Source organism: Piliocolobus tephrosceles, chromosome 1, assembly GCF_002776525.5.
Source record: "Piliocolobus tephrosceles isolate RC106 chromosome 1, ASM277652v3, whole genome shotgun sequence".
NCBI lineage: Eukaryota > Metazoa > Chordata > Mammalia > Primates > Cercopithecidae > Piliocolobus > Piliocolobus tephrosceles.
The window spans coordinates 29,608,168-29,634,305 of record NC_045434.1 but is presented as its reverse complement, the minus strand read 5'-3'; positions in this window follow the sequence as shown (position 1 = coordinate 29,634,305).

The window sequence follows — 26,138 nt, the reverse complement described above, 5'->3', positions numbered from 1 at the left end:
CATCCACATTGAAAAGGAAGAAGTCAAATTACCTTTGTTTACAGATGATATAATCTTGTTTTTGGAAAAGCCTAGACTCAGCCAAAAAACTGTTAGAACTAATAAACAAATTCAGTAAAGTTACAGGACATAAAAGTGAAATACCAAAATCAGTAGTATTTCTATATGCCAACAGTGAGCAATCTGAAAGAGAAACTTAAAAAGTGATCTCATTTACAGCAATCACAAATAAAATTAAATAAGTAAGAATTAACCAAAGAAGTAAAACATCTCTAAAATGAAAACTATAAAACACTGATGAAAGGAAATGAAGGGGACACCAAAAAATGAAAAAAATATTCCATGTTCATGGACTGAAAATAATCAATATTGTTATAATGTCCATACTATCCAAAACAATCTAAAGATTCATTGCAATCGCTATCAAAATACCAATGACATTATTCATAAAATGGAAAAACATTCTAAAATTTATATGGAATCAAAAAAGACCCATAATAGTGAAAGCTATCCTGAGCAAAAATAATACAACTGGAGGAATCACATTACCTGACTTCAAATTATACTACAGAGCTATAGTAACCAAAGCTGCATGGTAGTGGCATAAAAACAGATGTATAGACCAATGAAACAGTATGAAGAACCCAGAAACAAATCCACACACCTATAGTGAACTTATTTTCAACAAAAATGCTGAGAACATACATTGGATAAAAGACAGACTCTTCAGTTAGTGGTGCTGTGAAAACTGGGTATTCATGTGCAGAAGAATGAAAAATGATCCCTATCTCTCACCTTATACAAAAATAAAACCAAAATGGATTAAATATTTAAATCTAACACTTCAAATTACAAAACTACTACAAGACAACTTTGGTATCCTAGTAGTTGAGGAGAAAAAGGCCTGTGTGTTTTTTTCCTAAGAAGAGGGAATACTGAGAAAGGGAATTCTCTCCTCTGCCTCTTTCATGGAGGAAGTGTTGAAAGAACACTAAAATTACAGCCAAAAAGACTGAATGCTGGTTTTACTATCTTAAAGCAGAGAAGCAATTGGCAAAAGCTTCTCTAATAAGCAGGCTCCCACTGGGGCCTGAGGCCAGTAAGACAGAGACCACACATTTAATGTGGAAGATTGTTTGAGAGCCCAAGTCTTTATTCCCGGTTAGCCACACACTCAGTCTGCTTATGCCCTTCTTGTTGTGAACAGGCTTTCCTTGACGATACATGTTGGTGATGCTGTGGGGTGTGAGTGAGAGATGGAAGTAGGGAAAGATATGAGCTTTCTGTGCCAGCTTTCACTAACAATGAGAAGGAAAAATACAGCATTTGGCTCACTCTGGTTTCCCTCTGGCTTCACACAGCTCCCTGAACAGTACTCTCAGTTGCCTCTTTCCCAGAAGGCTGCTGGGATTCATAGATGAACTCCAACATGCAATGAAGGATTGTGATGGCTAAAATTGAGGGAGGAGGGCAATTTAATTTCCTGAATTTTCTGCTCTCATCTTAAAATGAAACAGCCCTTCTTCAGCCCCACGTATCTTCTCTACACACTTTGGTCTTTGTACCTTTGTGTTTTAAGTTCCTACTGTTTGGAATACCCTTCTGTTCCTTCCTCTCTAAATCTGCCAATCCTCCAAGGCTCAAATGAATTTATTTTCCATAAGTCCTCTCCATCACATAAGTAAACTCTACCTTGAACTCTTCCTCAGGACTCCCATCATAAAGGTTTGCATATAGGTACCTTATAGGTACCTTACACCTCTTCAATTGCTTTGGATGTATTCACTTTGTTTTCCAAACTGCACACAAAAAGGGACTAGGTCACAGAATTCTTTTGTATCCAGAACAGAAGGTACATAGTGCTGGGCCCATAGCTGGGCCTTATAGATGCTTGCTTGATTGTCTTTGTGGTGACCTATACCATTAGACAATTAGAATGAGTGGAGCAATGGAGACTCAGGACTCAGGGAAGATGCAAGGATAACCAGCATGAGGGTAATGACAGAAGGAACTGTCAGAGAGCCACCTTCTAGCTATGAGTACATGCCATAGCTTGCTTATAGGTGTCCTGTTGAAGTTTCTATTTTATTAGATTGCTAAAGAAAAGAAGCCCTCCTCATAGACACAGAGGGATGAACATGGATGATCTTCAGGGTTCTCAGTCAGAGAAGTCTGAATATCAAAGCAAGCTGTCAACACCTCCCTTCTCACCCCTTGGCTGGTCCATCCCATTCTTGTCTTTGTCAGCTTTGGTATATATAATAATTTGCATGAGGCAAGTGTGCGTCATTCACAGGGATATTGGCAAACCTTGCATAAGAATGGAGGATGTTTTCTACACTTTACAGTTCACAATGCACTTGTGAACTTACTGGAATTCTTGGACCCACCCAAGACTGGAAATGAGGGGTTTAGCATTTTTAATGCATCATAGTATCGTTTCTTGTGATGAGAGTCTCTCTTACCTCAAGAATCAAAAATATGCAGAAACCTACCCAAGTAAGAGTTCATATCTGGAGAATGAGGGCTACTCTAATTTCTTTTGGGAAATGTATTAAAGTTGAGATTGTGACTATGTGGAAAAAATTCTCTTGTTATTAATAATGTGGATGCTTGGAAAATGAAAGAGGATTTATAGAATGTCATCCCTACTTGTATTAGTCCTTTCTCACACTGCTGATAAAGACATACCTAAGACTGAGTAATTTACACAGGAGAAAGGTTTAATGGAACTCACAGTTTCATGTAGCTGGAGATTGTGAGGGGAAACCTCACAATCATTGCAGAAGGCAAAAGACACATCTTACATTGCAGCAGACAAGAGAGAGAATGAGAGTCAGGCAAAAGGGTTTTCCTCTTATAAAACAATCAGACCTTGTGAGATGTATTCACTAGCACAAGAATAATATTTGGGAAACCACCCCCATGATTCAATTATCTCCCACTGGATCCCTCCCACGACACATGGGAATTATGGGAGCTATAATTCAAGATGAGATTTGGTTGGGGACATAGCCAAACCACATCATTATGCCCCTGGCCCTTCCAAAATCTCATGTCCTCACATTTCAAAAACCGTTCATGCCTTCTCAACAGTCCCCCAAAGTCTTAATTCATTTCAGCATTAACTCAAAAGTCCACAGTCCAAAGTCTCATCTGAGACAAGGCAAGTCCTTTCTGCCTATGAACCTGTAAAATCAAAGGCAAGTTAGTTACTTTCTATGTACAAAGAGGGTACAGGCATTGGGCAAGTACAGTCATTCCAAATGGAAGACATTGACCAAAACAAAGGGGCTACAGGTCCCATGCAAGTCCAAAATTCAGCAGGGCAGTCAAAACTTAAAGCTCCAAAATGGTCTCCTTTGACTCCATCTCTCACATCCAGGTCATGCTGATACAAAAGGTGGGTTCCCCTGGTCTTGGGTAGCTCTGCCCCTGTGGCTTTGTAGGATACAGACCCTGCTCCTGGCTGTTTTCACAGGCTGGCATTGTGTCTATGGCTTTTCCCTATGTGCAGTGCAATCTGTCAGTGAACCTACCATTCTGGGATCTGGAGGACAGTGGTTCTCTTCTCACAGCTCCACTAGGCAGTGCCCCAGTGGAGACTGTGTGGGGACTTCAACCCCACATTTCCTTCAACACTGCTCTAGCAGAGGTTCTCCATGAGGGCCACACCCCTGCAGCAAACTTCTGCCTGGACACCCAGGTGTTTCCATACATCCTTTGAAATCTAGGCAGAAATTCCCAAACCTCAATTCTTGACTTCTGTGCACTGGCAGGCTCAACACCACGTGCAAGCTGCCAAGGATTGTGGCACCCTCTGAAGCTGTACCCAAGCTGTACCTTTGTCCCTTTTAGCCATGGCTAGAGCAGCTGGGATGCAGGGCATCAAGTTCCTAGGCTGCACACAGCAGGTGGTGGGGGTCCTGGTTCTGGCCCAGGAAACCATCTTTTCCTTCTAGGTCTCTGGGCCTGTGATGGAAGGGTCTGCTGCAAACGTCTCTGACATGTCCTGGAGACATTTTCCCCACGTCTTGGCAATTGACATTTGGCTCCTTGTTACTTATGCAAATATCTGTGGCTTGAATTTCTCTTCATAAAATGGTTTTTTCTTTTCTTTTACAAAGTCAGGCTGCAAATTTTTCAAACTTTTATGCTATTTCCCATTTAAAATGGAATGCCTTTAACAGCACCTATGTCACCACTTGAATGCTTTTTTGCTAGAAATTTCTTCCACCAGATACCGTAAATCATCTCCCTCAAGTTCAAAGTTCCACAAATATCTAGGGCAGGGCCAAAATGCTGCCAGTCTTTTTGCTAAAACATAGCAAGAGTCACTTTTACTCCAGTTCCCAATGAGTTGCTCATCTCCATCTGAGACCACCTCAGCCTGGATTTCATTGTCTACATCATTATCAGCATTTTGGTCAAAGCCATTCAACAAGTCTCTAGGAAGTTCCAAACTTTCCCACATTGTTCTGTCTTCTTCTGGGTCTTCCAAACTATTCAAACCTCTGCCTGTTACCCAATTCCAAAGGTGCTTCCACATCTTCAAGTATCGTTTCAGTAATGCCCCAATCTACTGGTACCAATTTACTGTATTAATCTGTTCTCATGCTGCTGATGAAGAAATACCTAAGACTGGGTAATTTATAAAGAAAAAGAGGTTTAATGGACCCACAGTTCCACATGGCTGGGGAGACCTCACAATCATGGTGGAAAGTGAAAGGCATGTCTCACATGGCAACAAACGAGAGAGAATGAGGGTCAAGTGAAGTGATTTCTCCTTATAAAACCATAAGATCTCGTGAGACTTATTCACTACCAGACAACAGTATGGAGGAAACCACCCCCGTGATTCAGTTATCACCAATGGGTCCCTCCCACAACATGTGGGAATTATGGGAGCTACAATTCAATATGAGATTTGGGTCGGAACACAGCCAAACCGTATCGCTACTTTAACTGCTTATGCTCTTATTTATTGTTATTAATAACAATAGAACTGTTGCACATATATATCTTTGTGTGCATGTGTTGAGGAGGTTGAAGGAATGAAGGGATGAGCTGAGGGATCATCCTGACATCCAGGAAAAGTCATAAGCTTTATATATTATTCTTGAAAAAACCCACCAATTCATTTATTTATTCACTCAACATTTATTAATGCAATAATTTGTTGAATACTTACTTTGCACCTGTCCTACAATTTAGGGATCCAATAGTACTCCCCCAGGTTATTGTGCTAAACAGAGTAGGTAAATACTAAATATTATATAGTGGCACAAACGAGAAAATAACATGGAGATGAAATGCAGGTCAGCAAAGGCCTCTCAAAAAAGATATTTAGTTGGATTTCTAAAGGAAATGAAACTTAGTCAACAAGACATTTCAGACAGAGAGAATAGTGCTTGCAAAGGCACAAAGGCCCAAAAACGATAAGCACATTCCAAAGATTATATGGAGTCTGGTGAATGGAGAGAAGGAGTATTGATGGGAGAGACTAAGAGTAGTCAAGTCAATCACGGTAAGGTGTATATGCCATGGGCAGTGTACTTTTTTTTTTTTTTTAATCTCACCAGTATCTCTTCCCCCTTCAAGGGATAATATAACCCTGGTTTTCTTTGGGAAACCACATATCCCAACTCCTTGTAACCTTGGTTGGCATTTTCTTCATTCAATCTCTTAGGGAAGGTAATGACTAAAGGTGCCTCATCTGGAGTTATAGCCTCCTTGTTATAGTGATTAGTTTAAGGCACGTGACCCAAACTAGTCCTGTTGGAGTCTTGGAATATAAGATCTTTCTTCCTCTGGAATCTCAAATTACATGAATTGTTATAAGTAGTTACCTTCCCTGGCCTAAAGTTTTTGGCCAAATAAGGCAAACACACAGAAGAAAGTAGAATTTAAGAATGGAGTGAGAGAGAGCAAGAGAAAGGGAAGCTTGGAGGCTTGGTGACACTACTTGATCCCTGTGCCTGAAGTTTTTGGTTCATCCATGGACATTCAAGTCACATGATTTATTTCTACTTATGTCACTCTGAATCAAATTTTCATTACTCTAACCACAAAAGTTACATGAATGTTAAAACTATGTTAAGGAATTTGGACTTTATTATCTGGACAGTGAGGGGGGCTTTGTGTGATATATAAGCAAATTTAGTTTTGCCTAATAAAAAATTCCCTTTAAAGAACGTTGTTTTGGGAAGTGCATTAATTGGATGGACTTGGATTTGCCAAATATAACTTTTGTGATGTTAGATCTTCAGTCACTAAACTCTTCACATACATTTAATCTCTTGAAAGATGCAGAGCATTAATGCTGCTTTGGCTTTCCCCACAAAGGACTATGTGAGGTTTTCAAGTGAGGTTTGTGAAAGTATTTTGTAACGCATTAAGTATGATATTATACCGGTAAGTCATGAATATTAGAGAATATTGCCATAATAAGGTTGTGAGTATATTTATTAGATTTTTTTTTGCTGAACTTGTGAATCAGATAGACTGTTTTTTATGAAGATTTATCATAATTTGGCTGACAACATACAAATCTGCTTTACCTAAAATTAAAAGAGAAAAAAAGAATGGGATGGAAACAGGAAAAGAAAACAACAAAAAAACTATGGCCAAATTTGTTAGTGTGGATGCACCTGTTAGAAGAGCTGCAGAGTTTTGATGATCTAAGATCACAGTTAGCAGCAGCATGAACTGGTAGAAAGAAGAGTCAAGGGAGTAGGGTTCAAATTCCAAGTATGTTTTTGACTCATTGTGTGACTACGGGAAGACATTCCTTAGCTTTCTATGTTGAGGTTTCTGAGGGGATTAGCAGTGAGAAAAGAAAAGCAAAAATAACATGTAACCAAAACATCAAACTCGACAGATAAATATTACACTATTGTCAAGATATCAGCGCTTTGCACAGAATCAAGGATCACCAAATATTTGTCATAAAAGTAGCTGAATGAGTGTTGGTGTCAGAGGTAGTACACAAGAAGAAAATCATCACTTGCTTGACGCTTACTATGTTGCTGAATTTACCTTTTCTCTCTTTGTATTCTCACCTGCAATGTGGAGCAACATTTTTTATACTGAGAATTAATGACAAAGGAGGATTGCAAAGTAAACACAAGATAAAAGTAAGCTTACTGCTGTGCTTTTTGAATGTTTATGTCCCCTCCAAAATTTACATGTTGAAACTTAATCTCCAATGTGATAGTATTAAGAGGCAGAGATTAAGTCATGAAGGTGGATCCCTAGTGCATGAGATTAAGAGCTTTATAAAAGAAATTAGGCCCACTTGTCATTTTGCCTTCTACCATGTTAGAACCCAGTAACGAGACAGCATCTTGGAAGCAGAGATCAGCCCTCGCTAGACACCAGACTTGATCTTGGAATCTCTAGTCCCTAGAACTGTAAGATATAAATTTCTGCTCTTTATAAATGACCTAATCTGTGGTATTTGGTATTTTGTTACAGCAGCATAAACAGACTCAGACATTTACCTTCCATATGTAAGCCCAATATTTTTCAAAGTTCTTTTATGTGCACCTGTTATTGAAGCTCATTGAAACAAGAGACTGTGGGATTTTATAGGTATAATATTTAAACAAACATACTTGCTTTTTTTCCCTCTTGCCAATAGGACTGACCTCCATCTCATCTCCTGTTTCATTCATTCTCAGGGAACACCATGAGCCATTTCAAGGAATGATGCCAAGTTCCATCTGCAGGTCTAGCAACTTGAGACAAGTGTGGGCGATGGGCATGATTGAATCCTTTGGGTATTGAGAAACCTACCCTGGACTTATTGCCTTAGCAGGGATGGAAATGACCTAGAGAAACTCTTGGGCCTCACCCCTACCTTTCCCACTTCCGCTGTGATGTAAATGACATTACCTAGATGGTAGGAGTATTCAGAGGAAGGGAGTGGAGAGCAACTTAAGCGGAGAAAATATCAGGAGATCACATGGAAGCCCAGATCTAAAGGAAGGGAGGGACCACCAAGTTTACCTGAACATCACTGTCAATCAGCACACATCCCTTATTTAGCTATAGGTTGCCACAAGATAGAGTAAACCCTGATTCACAAAGGCTCATGGGAAAGAAGATTGTACTGCATTTCATCATGTACAGGGTGCAGATTTGGGTGAGTACAGGGATTTAACATGTCTTACCATGATCTATTGAAGCTAAAATCTAAATGTTGAGCTTTATCCTCAGAATTATTGGAATCCTAGCGATCTTTGGGATTCTTTCTGCAACCTCAGTATCACAAAGTGGAATCTGGAAAATCAAAAGAAATCTGGAGGACTATCTCTGAAACCAGAGAGTAGCATGTTCTATGCATTCCTCAGTCTTTCTTATAGACTTCTCAGCTTTGACAGGGGCAGGATCATGGTATATAGCTATTTGTGTTATTAAGCACCTGGCTTATCTAGGTGTTAACTTAGCAAATGCTTAATGTAAATGACAATCTCTAATAGAACAATGGTTGGCAGCAGTCAGGAAACAAACAAAAACTTTTAAAGGGCCCCAAGTTTTGGTTTTGGCCTCATTAATGCCATGCTGAAATACACCTGAACCATCCAGTTCTTGATTTTGTCTATGGGAAACAAGGGAGGAAGAGAACCTCACCCAGTAAGTGAAACGTCTTTGCCTTTTGACTTCTGCCTTATTCCAGCCAATTGCTCTATAAATTCCCTCCATTAAGTCAAACCAATCTCACTAATGGTGAAACAACTCAGAACATGCTACTTTCATGAACAAAGGTTGTTAATATCAATTTTTGTTTTTTAGTGATTGGAGGGCCACTCAGAACTCATTGCTCTCAACCTCCCAATAACTGCTAAGCAGGAACAGTTTTCTATGGTGCTATAGAGCATACTAAGGTATAGTGGTAGAGTTCCATATAGAATGTTAAATTGTGTTCTGTACTTTCTCTTGGACAGAGCAATGATAATGGGAGGGAACTTTTTGTAATATAAGTTCAACTATGAAATCCTGAGAACATGCCTCAAGCCTTATTGCTCTTAAGGTTGAAAATAAAGATGTGAAATAAATCTATCACTCAAAAATGTTAACTGAGCATCTGTTGAATGCCAAACACTATGGTAGATGATCAGTCTACCATAGACTTCATGAAAGCAGACATACGAAGAAATAATTTCAATATAGTATTTAACACTGTGATGGAGGTAGAGATACAGAGTAGCTTTGTCTGGTATAGAGTTTCTAGAAAAGCTTTATATAATGTAATATAAGGGAAAATATTTGAACTAACTTTGGAAAAATGGGTAGAGATTCCCCTGGCGACTGTGTTGTGGGGCAGCTGGGGGATGATTGAGAATAATCGAGGCAGAGGGAAGATTGGACAAGCTTACATTTTTCTTTTTAATGCACATGCTCTTCCATATGCAACCTTTTTTACAGGATTTTTTAATTTTTTTTTTGGTCAGTGAAGTGGTGGCAAAGGAGAGATACATCAGAAACATCTTTTCAGAACTAATACGTGCCATAAGAAAGAAGCTGAAGGCTGCTAATTTGATTACTTATAGCCATATTTAATATCCCAAAGTTTTACTCACCTTGCCTCCCAGACCAAACTGGGATAGCATAGGGAAGGAGTTGGAGTTTGCCATTTTAGCGGAGCTTAGGGATTCTATGTAATGGACAAAAATGTTTAGTTGTTTAGACTGTTAAGCAAAGGGAAAATTTGACTTAAGACTGGGATCTCATTCATTAACATCATTCAAGTGTTCCTTGCCCTTCATGAGACCGTACTAACTATATCCTCCTGCTCTTTAAGAGGCACTGGGGAATTTACAACATTTAACCCAAATACTTTCATCCAAACATATTTTTTAAATCATTTTTGCTTCCATCAAAGCAAAAATTGCACTGAACAAAGTTAAGCAGTCAAGAAAGACTTTATCAAGGCTATTGCAATAGGGTAGAGAGACCAGAACTTAATTTGAGCTGCACTCTGTCGAAACAAAGGGTGAGAGGGTTTTTAAGTTCTGTGGTGAGCTAGAGGAAAGGTATTGGAAGATGTTGAGGGAAGTCATAGACCATCTGTGTTTGCTAACTGACTTTATCTGAAAGAAAAATAGAATTCTCATGTCTTTATGACCAGGAGGTAGTTTTGCAACTTGGAGTAAGGCACTCACTGAAGTTAGACTCCTACCTTCTGATAGAGAAGGGGAAATGGGCTAGTATCTTCTTTGATGATTACATTTCAAAGTTTGAGACATAACTCTTTTAAAAAGCCTCCTGCCATTTTTAAAACCCAAGCTCCACTAAAAAACCCTTAAAGGCCACTAACAAACTCCAGCTCTTCGCCCATGCCATCTCAAGTTGGTTTGGGAGGCAAGCTAAGTAAACTATAAATTTTTATTATAAAACGTACAGCCAGAGAAAGAACTTACGGTTACAAGTTCTAAAGCAAATCTTCCAAGAAAATGGAGTTCAGGGCCTAGCATTAGGAGTAAGCCTGTCTGAAGTTCAGTCAAGCCAAGGGAACCATTATGGCCATCTCATTCACGTCCCTAAAGGCATTTTACTAGGTATAACTCACCATACTCCTTTTCCTTGCATGCCCCACTTCTACTTCTTACCTTTGCCCTCAGTGTAATTAAGCTCATAGGCAACAAAGAAGCAAAAACAACGACCTCAGCAAGAGATGGCTTTAGAATCCTTCCTACTGTTTGAACTCTTTGAAAACTCAAAATGGGTTTGAACAATCATAATAGCAGATGCTTCTTTTAGCATGAGTCTTCCTGGTTTATGTGAAACAATGGTTGAAAAAAACCAGTCACCCTACTATTGAGGTAGAAGACACCAGACAAGAACCAATGCTGGAATTGAACAAGACCCCTTTTTTTTTTTTTCTGGCTGGAAATGAAATACAACATTTTTCTCTCCAGAGAGCCTAGACTCCCCATATTGGAAGGGAACCCTGATTTTCCATTTAACTTCTATCTTATATATGTTGTTCCTGATAATAGGAAATGAGTAGTGGTGCTCAACTTATTTTGCAAGCCTATTGTAGTGTTGATTCCAAAAACAAATAAAGATGCTTCAACAGTTTGTCATTATTAAAAAAAAAAAAAAGAATAGCCAGGAAATTCCTGAGCTTAGTAAAAATATGTACCTCTTTTTTTTTCTATTTGTAGTCTTTAATGAAATGCACTGAGGTTTTTTTCACTGTGGTTAATGAAAAAACCTTAGTGCATTCCCGTAAAGACTAAGAATAAAAGAAGGATGACCTCTAACACTGCTACTACTTCACACAGTACTATACATGCTGGTAAATATAACTAGGAAAGCAAAAGAAACAAGAAAGTCAAGGACTGGAAGACAAGAAATAAAACTAACATTTCATGAGTGATATAATTATCTACCTAGAAAAAAACAACAGAAGTGCAGGCTAACCCTTAAAACTATTAAGAGTTCAATGTGCTTGCTGGATTAAAGATTACTTTACAAAATTAAAGGGTACTCTTTTTCATTAGTAGTAATCAAATAGAAAAATGAAATTTAAAAAGATATTTATCTCAATAACAAAAAAGTTATCCGAAGTTAAGATGCCAAAGAATATGCAAGTTTTCTGGAGATGACCTGAACAAATTTAGAGGCATTTTATAATCTTGGATTTTAGGACTTAATATCACAAATATACCAGTTCACTCCACATTTATTTATAAATTCAATATAAACCCAATAAAACTTGAATATGAATCTTTGAAGAAACTAAAAAACACCTTATTCTAACATCTCAGAAAAAAGCACTATAGCCAGAAGTGTCCTAAGAAATAAGTGCCATAAGAAATGCCCTACCGTTTATAAGAAACACTAAACATAGTAATGAAAGTAATTTCCCAGACCATAGAGCTCTGAAAACAAACCCATGTACAAACAGCAAAGACAGCCCTGCAAACCAATGAGGAAAGGACAGATACTTTAGTGAATGGTGTTACGAAAACTGACTTGCAACATGTCAAATAATAAAACTAAATCCCTTTTAACAGTAAATGAAAAAGGAATATTATGAATGGATTCAGAACCAAATGTTAAAATGAAAACTACAAAGTTTATACCAGAAAATGAAAAAGAATATCTTTGTTACATAAGATTGAAGGAAAATATTCTTAAACAGGATTTTCCCTTAAAATCAATAAATTATGAACAAAGGATTGATGAACTTGATTACATCATAACTAGATGTTTCTGTTAGATGAAGCATGTCATGGATAAAGTTTACAGACAGGTTACATATTGAGAGATGTTTAAATATCTAAAACCATGAAAGACCAATATTTAACATGAGCAATACTTACAAATCAACAACAAGAAGAAAGAAATCCCCGATAAAAAAAAATGTGCTAAGGGTATGATTGGGTAATTTACAAAACAGCAAATCAACAACAACAAGAAGACAGAAATCCCCAATAAAAAAATGTGCTAAGGATATGATTGGGTAATTTACAAAAGAGAAAATCCAAAAGGCTAGCAAACATGAAAAATTGCCCTCAAACTCATTAGTAGTCACAGAAATGTAAATTAATCAATAATGAGACATTACTTTACACATGTTCAACTGGCAAAAAATGAGAAAGCTGGACATTGCCAAGTGATGATGGGAACATTGTGACATCTTCCTGGGAGAGTAGAGACAGTCTAGTAGTGCTTAGTCCTAGTAAATATCCCCACACTTTATGACTCAGCAATTATATTTCTGGATAATCAACAAAAAGAAGTTCTCACACAGTATCCTGAGGTCACATTCTCAAGGAAGCTCATCATAGTGTTGCTTTAGGTGGTGGAAATTAGAGATGATCTTGGTGTCCATTCGGTGGGAAAAAAAGAGATTGAAAATGGAGCATTCCTCATGATGAAGAACTATACAGCAGAAACAGTGACAGAATACATGTGCCTAGAGCAACATGAGTGGATGCTAGAAACCTATGTCTCACTTTTTAAATAGAAGGAAAAGAAACAGGAATGAAGTCTGTAAATTATTTTATTAGCATAAATTTAAAATTCATGCACGTAAAATACATATTTTGTGAAACAGACAATAAAAAGTTTTACATATTTTGTAAAAACGTACAAAAGGATATATATTAAGCACATTAGAATGCTTGCCTATTCTGTGGAGGGGGATTGGAGAAAGAAGTGGGAAGAGAAATAAGAAGAAATGAATGCATAAAAGAAATTAAGAGAGGGGCCACCATGGACCTATGATAATAATGTGATTCTGAGGAGTATGATTGACTTATAGAGTAAATATATATAATAATATTATCTTTATATATAATTCTGCAATATACAAGTATGTTATAATATAATTATATTACATATAGTAGCACATGAATATGTATAATTTATATAATACATAAAATAACATAGTATAATTATATATGCTACATTATATAATGTATATAATTACATGTCACAATCATCTCTTTGTATGTCCATGAAGGGTTGGTTCCAAGGTGCCTGCACTGTGGATATCAAAGTCTATGGATACTCAGGTTCCTCATGCAAAATAGTGTAGTATTTGCATATAACTTACACACATCCTCCCATATACTTTAAATCACCTCTAGATTATTTGTAATACCTAATATAATGTAAATGCTATGTAAATAGGTATTATACTGCATTATTTAGGAAAGAATGACAAGAAAAAAAAGTCTGTACATAGTATATACACAACCATCCTTTTTTTCCCAAATATTTTTCATCCTTGGCTGTTTAAATCCACAAATGAGGAACCCATGCATATGGAGGGCTGACTATACATATTTTATATAAATAGAATATTATATAAATATAATATATTTATATTTTATAATATTATATAAATAGAATACTATATAAATATATTCTATTTACATATTACATTATATAAATATGTAATATATATATTCTATTTATATAATCTAATAAATATAATATATAATATAATATATTTTATATCATATAATATGTAATATATAATTATGTTATATATTATATAATATATGTTATATGCTTGTAATATATTATATCATATATTCTATTATAAATATATAAATGTTTATATATATTATATATATTTTCTATAAACACACAAACACAGAGATTGAGGGAGAGAGAAATTTCCAATGCCAGTTAAGAGCATAGAATGGAATCATAGAATGTCCTTGTTGGAAGATATGGCTTGAGATTGAATTTTATATATTCTCTTATATATTCTCACCCTCTAGGAGAGTTTTTTCAAACCCTGGTTACTTAACTGAGAGCTCATGTCAAATCCAAAAGAAAAAAAAAAAAGGAGGAAAGAAAAGAATTCAACCAAACAGACTCAAAGAACCATTATTTAAATATTACTGATATAACTGAGTAAGAGAACTTCAGTTATGAAAGAAAAAGTAAAATCAAGGAAGGATTAAATAATACATTTGCCAAATCCACAAAATAATACAATTTTCAGAGAAATTGATTAGTTCAGTACAAGTACAATCATGCTTCCTGTTGATCACTGTGGAGACTAAACAGCGAGACTGATTATTTTTCAACTGAATTCATGGAATATTTTTTGTCAGTCAGGAACATTCTCAAAGTCTGTGGTATATTCTCACTTCATAGTTCATTTGGAGAAGGTTTGAAAATCCTAGTGGAATGTAATCTTACACACTGTTCAATGTAAATTGTATATGGTTTCCCATTTTTGGTACCCAAGCAAAGGAAGCTGACTTTTCCACGGTTTTAAATTCTAGAGAGGTAAAATAAATTGTTTCCCAATGAATTTTACAGGAAAATAGCAGCTGCTTCTGACATAAGTGAAAAGACACCAATACTTCAGCAGATGGATTGGTTTCTTTTGACAAATGTTATGAATAGGAAAAAACACCCTTCCTACACAAATATTTCTTAAATTTTCTTTTGGTATTTGTTTAATATCTTGATTTTAAAAAATGCGGATCACATGAAACTATGCCCAAATTGAAGAAATAGCACAAAGAAAAAAAAGTATCACAAACATTAGATGAGAGATTGAGACCTGTTTACCATAAGGAGGCAAGGATCAGAATAAAAACAAAACACGAATTCCCACTCTGGAGTGAAGCAATGCGTGCTTAGGAGAAACATTCTAGGACTTTCATTCATTCATTCAAAATACATCACAGAGTGACTCATTCTTCAAACACTGCTCTCAGAATTGTAAACAACACCAACAAAGCCCTTTAGAGTCTAATGCAATCATACAGACAAGAAATGTGATTTCATGTAACATTAAGCCACAGGGTAGAAAACAAGTTGAAAAGTAATAATGGGAGAAAGAATGGAGAGAGCAAGAGACAGAGTGTATAATGGTTACACTGATGGCTACCCTAGCTAGAGTGATTACAAAAAGCATTTATGGAAAGTTCATTATACTTATATTCTCTAACCTTTTGATATGATTGAGCAAATCACTGGGCAAAGTACTTACTCAGGCAATTTCTTCATCTATAAAATGAGTATAACAGTATTATCTTGCAGGGTTGTTATAAAAATAAGAATGCATGTATGCAAAATACCTGGTGAATAGTGAATAGTAGGTATCAATGTATAATAACTGTTATTGTAGATTATATTCTAGTCAAGGTAGAGCTAACTATAAGGCAATCTGAGCAACTTTTTCTGAAATGAAAGGACTCCAAATGAAACTTTCTTAGTCTTCTAAAGCTAAATATGACCCTGTGGCCCTACAACTCTACTCCTGGCTATGCACCCAGCAGAAATGAGTGCTTATGTTAAAATAAATAAATAAATAAAACAGAAAAACTAAAAACATGTACAAGAATGTTCTTAAGAGCTTATTCCCAATAGCCAAAAATTAGAAACAATCCAAATATCTATTCATGGTAGAAAGGATAGACATGCTGTGATATGCTTGTACAATGGAATATAAAGTAGAAATGAAAATAAATGAACTACTGCCACACTCAAACAACATGGATGGATCTCACAGAAGTATATTGCATGAAAAAATCTAGACACAAGAGTGTATATTGTATAATTCCATCAATATATTTAAAAATATTTAAGTTATTTAAAATTTTAAAATTTAAAAATAGACAAAATTAATCTGTGGTGACAAAGTAGAAAATAGACATTACCTTTGGGGAGATAGAGACTGGGAAGGGGCATGAGGGAGCCTCTCAAGGACTGGTGTTATTCTTATCTTGATCAGAGTAGTGCTTAAGTGCTATATACTTAAGATCTGTGCATATCACTGTGTATAAGTCATACATCTATAATATATATATATATACCATGAAACACTATGCAGCCATAAGAAGGAATGAGATCATGTCCTTTGCAGGTACATGGAGGAAGCTGGAAGCCATCATCCTCAGCAAACTAACACAGGAACAGAAAATCAAACACCACATGTTGTCACTCATAAGTGGGAGGAACACATAGACACAGGGAGGGGAAGAACACACACCAGGGCCTGTAGGCAGGAGGGATGTGGGGCCTGTAGGCAGGAGGAATGGTGAGGCGAGGGAGAGCATCAGGACAATTAGCTAATGAATGCAGGGCTTAAAATCTACTTGACAGGTTGATAGGTTCAGCAAATCACCATGGCACACGTATACCTTATGTAACAAACCTGCACATTCTGCACATGCATCCTGGAACTTAAGGTAAAAAAAATTAAAATTAAAAATAAAAATAATTAAAAAAATAAAAATAAATTTAGAAGTATAATTGGGAACAGGGACTAGGAACAACTCTTTCATTTTTTCCCCTTAACACTAAGTTAAAGTTCTAAGTACATAGACTGTTAGAGTGGGAGAGGATTTAAAGATCATCCCGTCCAAACTCCTTCCACAACAGTCAATGAAGCATGCTGCTTTCCTGTGGAAGAAGTCTGGGTATGTGGCTTTTTGGGTGTTGATCACTTTTCTATAAGTATTTTGTTGACTTTTTCAATTATGGAAGTCAAGAGATAAAGTACAGCAAAAAAGAGTTAGGGTAAACTTAAGGCAAGATTTCTTTAAGGATCAAAGCTATGGAAACATGTGTTCCATATGGAGATGTGAAATTCCAACCAACTCCTCCCTGATGTTTTATTTTTAAAACGCACCATTTCTGAGTTGAGAAGACATGTTTATGGTAGAAGGCATGAGGTGTGCCAACACAAATCCTGGATTATTCCAATCTGGGGGTTTCTCCATGTATGAAAGAAATATAAAAATCTTCTTAGTTTGAATTGCATCTTTTAAATATTTTTAGGCAAGCTGATGTAAAGATAACACACCCAAGTATGGTTCCAAGTAACGTCATAACCCAACCAAACCACTCAACATGTGCTGGCTCTGGTGAGGAGCCTTACCTTTTCTGTTGATTTGGAAATAATGACATAGCATAAACCAAGCCCTCTCTCTCGAAGCCAAGCCAACTTCCAGAGCTACCTCCTTTCCTTGCCGAAGAATGCACCCTGAGCCATGTGACCCTTTCTTGCACAGTCCTCACAAGTGTGATGTGGCAACAGCGGTATGACTGAGAGCTAATGAATTGGGAAAAGGAGGTTGCTGGCCCAGAGGGAAACTTCTCCCACCTTCTCTCTTGAGCACACCAAGGTTATGTAGGAAGAGAAGGCTTCACTTCCCTCAGCAGGTACAAATTTAAAGAGGGCAGAAACTGTCTGTGGTAGCTGCTGGCATGGCAGGGAAAAGGCTGTTTTGTAAGAATAAGATGGGGCAGGAGTTGGAGAGGAGATTCAGGGAAACCCTGGTCTGCGGATTGCAATCTGTGCTGTAGGAAATTACGTAATTGAGGTTTTATCAGCATCCAGATTACTGAGGCTCATATTGTTCACCTCCTAGGACACAAGTCTTTAAAAAGTCTAGATGATAATATTTTTTGGGAAAATAAATATCAAGGCATTCAGTATGTTATTAGAAGATGGGATGGAGAGATGATGGAGACGATTAAAAGGGTATATGGCTTTTAACACCAACCTGTGTCACATATGTGAACAAAAGTGTTATTTTTAAAGATCAAAATGATGCTCACATGCAGCGTACATTGTAGGTTTTCATTAAACGTTTTGATTGACAAGCAAATTTATGTTAGCTACTAGGTCTTTGAAAAATAAACTCAGATTTTTTAAAAAAGCAATACACATCTTAAAATTATTTATATTGAAATGTATTGACAGCTAGGTATTATCACTTGAGAACTTCTTGAAAGGTAAAGTATTGGGTCTCACACTAGAATCAGGAGTTTATGTTTTAACAAGTCCTCCCGGTGATTTTGATGCAGGTTAAAGTCTGAGAAACACTGCATCAGGAAATCATCAGAAACAATGCCATCAGTTTTCAGATGATCAACCACATGGAAAATATTTTTAAAAGGCATACTCAGAGCCTTACATGCAATTAGATTGATCTAAAAATCAACATAATTATAAGCTTGCAAATTTTAAAACGTTAATTAGAGAAGGGAAATTTTCTTTGTGCTGTTGCACATACATAGGCAGACTGCTGATAATATTCCAAAGTAGGCCAGGCTGGCACATGCTAGAAAACTTTATTCCATGCAAACACATGATTACATGTTCCTAATTCCTGGAAATGTTACACAGCTGCTGTAATTGGTGTTCCTTTCCCACAGTAACACACCCTCCATGTTAAAGCTAAAAAAAAATTTCCACATGCAACATGGGTCATATGACTTTATATCCAGGCTTGAAAAAGCTCCAGGCTTTCCCATGCCCACAGACTAATGATCAAAATCCCCAGCATGGCCTCGAAGGCCCTACACATTCTGGCCCCAACCTACTTCTCCACCCTTGTGTTCTGCAGTGCTCCCTTGTGAGTTCTGTGCTTTGGCCACAGTGGCCTTCTCTCTGTCCCATTTACTCCTTACCACCTCTCCTGCCACAAATTCTTTTCATATGCTTTAACCTCTGCCTAGGACACTGTTCTCCCTTTGTCTTTGTGTATTTAATTCCTCCTCATTCTTCAAAGCTGTTCAGTCCTCACCTCCACAAGGCAACCTTCCCTGACCTTCTCCCGCAACGTCCAACCAGGTCACACTCCAATTTTATGTTTGAAGAGCACAATACTTTATCTTTCAGAGCACTCCTCATAGGTACAATCTTGCATTTATCTGTGAGACTCTTGACTACTTGTATTTCCCTCACCATTGAATCAACTCCCTACAGGTAAGCTCTCTTTTAATTCCTGGTGTCCAGTCAGCACAGGACTTGACATGTAGCAAGAGCTTGAGGAAGATTTTAATGAATGGATAAATGGATGAATGGAGGAATGAATGAATGAAGAACAGTTTGGCTATATTTATAGGACTTCTTACTATTTAAGTTGTTTACGATAGTCATTGACCTGTGTCACACCATCTACATTCCCTTGTTTAAGGTCCAGATAGTCTTACAGGAAGGGAAATAAGACATTCTAGAAAGTATTGGTGTTTCTTGTTTATCAACCTAAGTCTTGAGATTGGCTTGAGAAGAAAACTGACCTAGAAGTCAAATATTTCTCTTAGCTGTGACTGTCTCTATTAGCATGTGCACACTAGCTTTGCCACGGTGGATTGGATGTGAACCATACACTGCTTTCTGGCATCATATCAGCAGGCTCAGCCCATCAGTTTCTCTCACCTGAGCTTGTTCTGACAAGCTTAAAACTCTCACATTCCTAGAGCCTAAGACAGTACCTAGCTAAAGTCAAAACTGGCATGGAAAGTGTGTGGAGGGATTTGTGTGAGAGCACAGCTTGGGCTGAACAAGCCACTGACATGGGTTGTGCTCGCAGCCCAATTTGTTTGAGGGGATGGCGGGCCCTGGATATATCATGCTCCAAGAGAAGACCATAAGTGCCCTTCATGGGAGTGGGCAGACTTATCAACAGCAATACTAGATGCAAAAAGACAATAAATTTCGATTTTAAAATATTGAGGAAAAATCATTTCGGACTTAAAATTTTATATCCAGTAGCATTTTCATTTAAAAAGAGGGCTTGATAAAAAAAAAATATTCTTAGGCTTAGAAAGCCTCAGGTTTGCCTCATAGAGATACTATACTGAATATAGTTTTAGAGAAAGTTCTAACTAAGAGAAACATATCCAGGAGCTGCTATAAAAGATGAGAAAATAAGGATAATCAAATATCTTGGTGAATTTTATTGTTCACTTTTTAAAAAAATCTAGAATCAAACAAAAGCAAAAAGGGAAATATTTGATCCAGAAGAAAAACTTAGACAACATGAATACATGAATATGGAGACAAAATATAGTATTTTTAATGGCAAGATAAAAGAATTGATACACTAAGAAACCAAGAGGGATATAGGCACATAAGTATTGATTCTACAAGAGAAAATAGAATATGTAATTTTAAAGTAGTAGAAGAAAATGTAATCTATCCTTTGGAAAGCAGAAAATAGAAAAAGGGAACTAAAGAAAGCTATGAAAAATGAATAAAGACTAACTCTCCAGGCTGCTCAATGGTAGTGCATTGGGATCTGGCAGTGGCCTGGGGAAGAGTCAGAATTAACAGACATTTTGTTTTGGAGGACAAACCCTTGGTGACCTCATCACAATTATTCACCTTTTCCTTTCTGATCACCACAAAACTGAGGAGGTTTCACAGTGGCCATTGTTCTTACTCAAGCACTGTGTAATCAAAGTAATCTACCTGAAAAATAGGGTTTTTGTTTGCCCTGCCCTGGGCCCCAGGGAAGGTCTTGGAAGTTTGCCCAGCTCTTACATTTCAAATTAAGGAACGACTGTCAGAGAGACAAATGGCAGGCCAGGTTAATAACTGTGCAAAAAAATTGGCATAAATATGCTGGACCCATAGTCTATGTAGTCTGTTTGCTATTCTATGGATCAAGGATAAACGAGTCATTTGAAATGTGCAACAACTATACTTGTCAACTAGTTGCAAAACTTGGGGCCCCAAAGAACCATAAGAGACAAAATATCTCTGAGAATTGAAAACTTACATATTTGACTTTTCTATATATACAGAACCCCAAGCTCTTGACTTTGATAGTAAATTCAAAATGGAAAGAGAATTAGCTTGCATGGGAAGAAATTAGCTTTCTGGGTTGAACATTCCAGTTCCAAAGGAATGTGTTGATCTTCTACTTTCTCAAGACAGAAAGGCAAGACACATTTTTTGTATTTCTGCTGTACAATAAGACTCCATAGTGATTTCTTGGATTCTTTCTAAATGGAAGGCACATTCCCTGACTTGATGGAGCATTCACTGAGCTGGGTGGCCTAGAAAGCTTTGGTTCTTGAAGACATGTTTACTTAGCAGTGAGCCTAGACACCATCTGTGGGAGTAGATGTTTCAACCCCCATTTTAGCAAACTCATCTGGAATGCTGGAGGAGCATATTCCAGAGTGGAATATATTCTAGCATCCAACGGGGAGAAATGGGAAGTTCATATTCAAGACTCTTCATTCTCAGGCTAAGGAATCATGAATGTCTTTACCAGCATGCATAATTAGCCTTCCCAAAGGGCATCAAAAAAAAAAAAAAAAAGGATATAGAAAAGAAATTTTAGGATCTACTAATTCCCTTTAAGTGTACTTAATTTCACTTAGGTTCTGGTTGCATAAATTAGGTATTATTTAAACAAATTTTTGTAACTTTCAAGGCAATTGTTTTCAGTGAATATTGTTGACTGGCATATTTTGCCTCTCTAATTTTTTAGGACTCCCAGGAATTTTTAGGTTTTAGGATAAGCCCTCTTCCACATAATTTTATTAACAAGCTTAATAGAAAATACTCTATAACACATATATTCAAAATTCAGTTTGTATAAATCTGCGCATGCCCACAGAGTTCCTCCTAAGCAACCATATTCTGCAAAACCTATTTACCTTTCCCATAAATCAGAACTGGAGATGTGTGTTTCTTTGTAATTTAGACCTCACAGTTTATTTCTGTGAAACTCTACAGAACTTAATTTAGTCATCCCTACAAAACTACCATTTCTTTTTACTATCAGAAGGATTCTCAGAGGCTTGAGCTTCAGCTGGCTAGAGTTATTGCACTCTAAACTTGATGGATTAATGGGAACTGTGGGTTGGGTAAGAGTCTGGTTTTTTGGTTTTGTTTTATTTGTTTATTTAACAAATTTTATTTTAATAAATAAAATTTTTCTTTTAACCCCGTTTTCATTATGACCCCCATCCTAATTAATTTTAATCTTATTTTCTAAAAATAATAATAAATATTCTCTTACATAAACATAATAGCACAAACACCCCTAAGATATTAATAGTGATTTCCTAGTAATTGTCTTCTATCTAATCAATATTCAAGTTGTCCCAGTTGTCTCCAGAACACCTTTTGGTTAGAATTTAATTTCTTTTGATTTAGAACAGACCCCAGTCTCACAACGTTTTATTTGGTTTTGTTTTTATGACAATTGACTTTTTGATAGGACTAGGTAAATTGTCTTACAGAAAATCCCACAGGCCATATCCTTTGTGTGTTGGGGGTGGGTGGGAGGGGGCAGGGGGGTTGTCATGTTTTAGCTTGTTACTCTAAACCTGTATTTTCTATAAACTGAAAGTTAGGACTAAATAACTTTTAGTTATTTTTCTCTCTCTTGTAATCTAGCAGTGTACCTGGAACACAGGTATGAATGAATGAATGAATGAATGAATGAATGAGTGAATGATTTAATATGTACATCAAGGAGGCTGAACTAAAGAAACTTGAAGTAATTTTCATAATCTAGCATAAGGTACACTGCTAGATTACAAGAGACAGAAAAATAACTAAAATATAGTTCCTGCTTTTGATGAGTTCAAAGATGAGTTGGGATACAGACATGGAAAGAATTATCATTTCATCCAGGAAAACTTTCCTAACTTCCTCATTTGTCATTGAAAAGAGATGTGCTGATCCCTCCATGTTTCTCTAGAATTCTCTCTATATGTCCAATATTGTTTCTCTCAAAGCATTGTGATTATTTACTCCTTGTCATGTTTCTCACTAGACTGAGAATTCCTTGAATTCTTTGAGTTTTTTTGCCTTTGTGTCTCCAGCATCTAGCATCAATCCCTGAAACATAACAGATGCCCAGTAAATAACTGACAGATGTACACAGTGTTATTAGAGAGACATGCATTAACTGTTATTAGAGAAATATTGGACTAGTGGTGTGGAAATATTGAGAAAGTGACTTTTGAATTAGAATTCTAAAGGATGAATAGGAAAAGACTACAGAAAAGGATATTACAAGGAAAAGGAACTGCATGTAAAAAGGCCCATGATTTCCAGAGAACAAAGCAACACTTCAAAGGGCAAAATATAAGGGATAAATTATCAGGGGGAGAATGTGGGTTGGGATTAGATTTTCAAGGGTCTTGACTGCTATGCTAAAAGCATTTAGAGTCCATCCCATGGGCAACAGAGGGAAAACAGAAGCTTTTTAAGATAAGGAATGACACAATTACTTTTATTTTTTCAACATGATTATTCTAGTATAGGACTGGAATGGAGAAAACTGATGTCAAGGAGGAGAAATTAAAAAGAAAAAAATTGAGAGCAATATGGTAACTTGACCAATATCACAGTGCTAACCCACCAGCATCCCATTAACACAATCTGGAGCAGGGAAAGAATAGTGAGTTCAAGGTTATAAGATGCGAGCGTAAGTGTTATTCAGAGGCGAGTGAGTTAAGAGAAACCAGAGTGACTCAAAATGAACCTATGGATGAGGGAGGAAGTAAACTGAGTCATAAGAAAAGATTCAAGAATTGTTAAAATAGGCTTAAAGGAAAAGAATACATTCTAAGCATGTACTGAAACAGTGGAAGGCCTAGACAAATTGCTGGGTGGATGTGCTGGCTGTGGGGTCTGGACTAGAAGGAAATAGGGCTGCAGAGGTAATTAGGGGCTAGTTTGTTTACGGCTCTTGAATAAATAATGTTAAAGTATAAATATATATATAGCTCTAAACTGTTATCATCTCCAACTCTATTCCAGCTGTCATAAGTTATTTATTTATTAGTCATCTAACTAGAGAGATGAAGGGTTAGTTGTTCAGCTAGTTGGTTACTTTAGAGCCATGTACCTTATAAGGGACTTTTTCCTGGCCACGTGTTTTCCACTGGTCAGAGGTGGGTAGGTCCCATTTTCTGGAAACAACCAGAGGAACTACCCTGGGCTTCTTCATTGCCCTTACCATGCATGAAACTACAGTTGAAACCCACTGATAGGCTGAGAGGGATAGTCAACAAATAAGACATGCTAAGACGGGATTCTAAGAATCTGACAGCATCCTGCAGACACGTACATTTCAATGAGGTTTTAAGCTTTGCACCACATAAAGCCAATCTCCACACAGAGGAAGAGATGTGAGAGAAATTTTAAACTCAGGATTCCTTCCCACAGATTCTCACAAATGCTGTTCAGGTACTGGCAGCAACCAGAAGTTCATCGTAGGTTATTTTTTTTTTTAATGTTTTATTTTATTTTTACTATATATATATTTTTTTAACTTGGTCCAGGAATTGGGGAGGGTAAAGGCTGGGATGGAAGACTTTTCCTTGGGGCCCTCAATCTAAACGGCAGCTTTCAAGTGAGACTAAAAGCATTATGGAGCACAACTTCTATTTATTTCCCTTTTTTGTTGAAAACTTTGTTTTAAAAGTTTTCTCCTTTCTGTCTCTCTCTGAGCTATTATGCCAGCATGGGCCTTGGAAACACAAGTAGTTCAAGTAATTAGAACAAATGAAGAACCTTTTCAAACCATTCTACTTTCTTTTATTCAATTCATTTAATGTATCCATCCATTCAGTAAATCATTCACCCATTCATTCCTTCATTTGTTGAACAAATTTTTAGGGAGTGCCTACTATGTACCGAACACAGTTCTAGGCCTTAGAAATGCATCAGCAAGTCCAGGTGTGGTGGCTCATGCCTGTAATCCCAGCACTTTAGGAGGCTGAGGTGGGCGAATCACAAGGTCAGGAGATCGAGACCATCCTGGTTAACACGGTGAAACCCCGTCTCTACTAAAAATACAGAAAATTAGCTCGGTGTGGTGATGGGTGCCTGTAGTCCCAGCTACTCGGGAGGCTGAGGCAGGAGAATGGTGTGAACCCGGGAGGCGGAGCTTGAAGTGAGCAGAGATCGTGCCACTGCACTCCAGCTGGATAACACAGCCAGACTCTGTCTCAAAAAAAAAAAAAAAAAAAAAAAAGAAAAGAAAAAAAAGAAAGAAAGGAACAAAGAAATGCATCAGTGAACGAAACAGATGGCATTCCTCTGTCCTTGTATAACTCAACTTCAAACAAAGAGAGACTTATCTTACATAATAAACACACAGGTAAGTAAAGCATAGAATATGTTAGAAGGTATAAGTACTATGGAGAAAGGGAATGCAGCAAAAAATGAGAGATTCAGAGTGCAGGAGGATGTAGGAAGGAGGATGTAAGAACTGCAATTCAAAGAATGGTAGTCAAGGAGGCATTGGGAAGATGACATTTATTAGCACAGCCTTGAGGGAGGTGCCTTCTGCATAGCAAAGTGCTGCTTTACTCTACTCAAACAAGTTTTGTAGTCAGTGCTATTCTCAATTTTTCCAGGCCTTCAGAGAATGTTGTTTGCCTTGGAAGTTCCTTTCATCAAAAAGATGGACAGTTGGTCCAAACCAAGTCCTTCACCTTGATGCAGAAGACTTGGATGATTTTTAAATCTTCTCTGCTATAAAGATTCTATAAGGGAATTCTGAGAAAAATATCATTCTCTCCAGTCTCTTACCTCTTTGCATGGTTTCTCTCTTTCCATTATTCTGTATCCACCTCCACATAGCAACAATTATCTAAAGAAAACAGGGGAAATTTTGGCTTTTGTTTGAATTTCCTAGAATATTGAGGAAAGGATGTATATAGCTAGCAGTGTTTGAATATGTACTCTGTCCAGGTACCATTTCGTGTGCTTACATACGTCGTAAAACTCATAAAAACCTTAAGAGGCAAGTATTTGTATTAGTTAGTTTTACAGATAAAGAAATTAAGGCTTAAAATAGTTAAATAACTTGCCCATGGTCATAAATTGCACGTATTTAGAGCCAGGATTTGAACCCATTGTTTATTCTGAAGCCCAC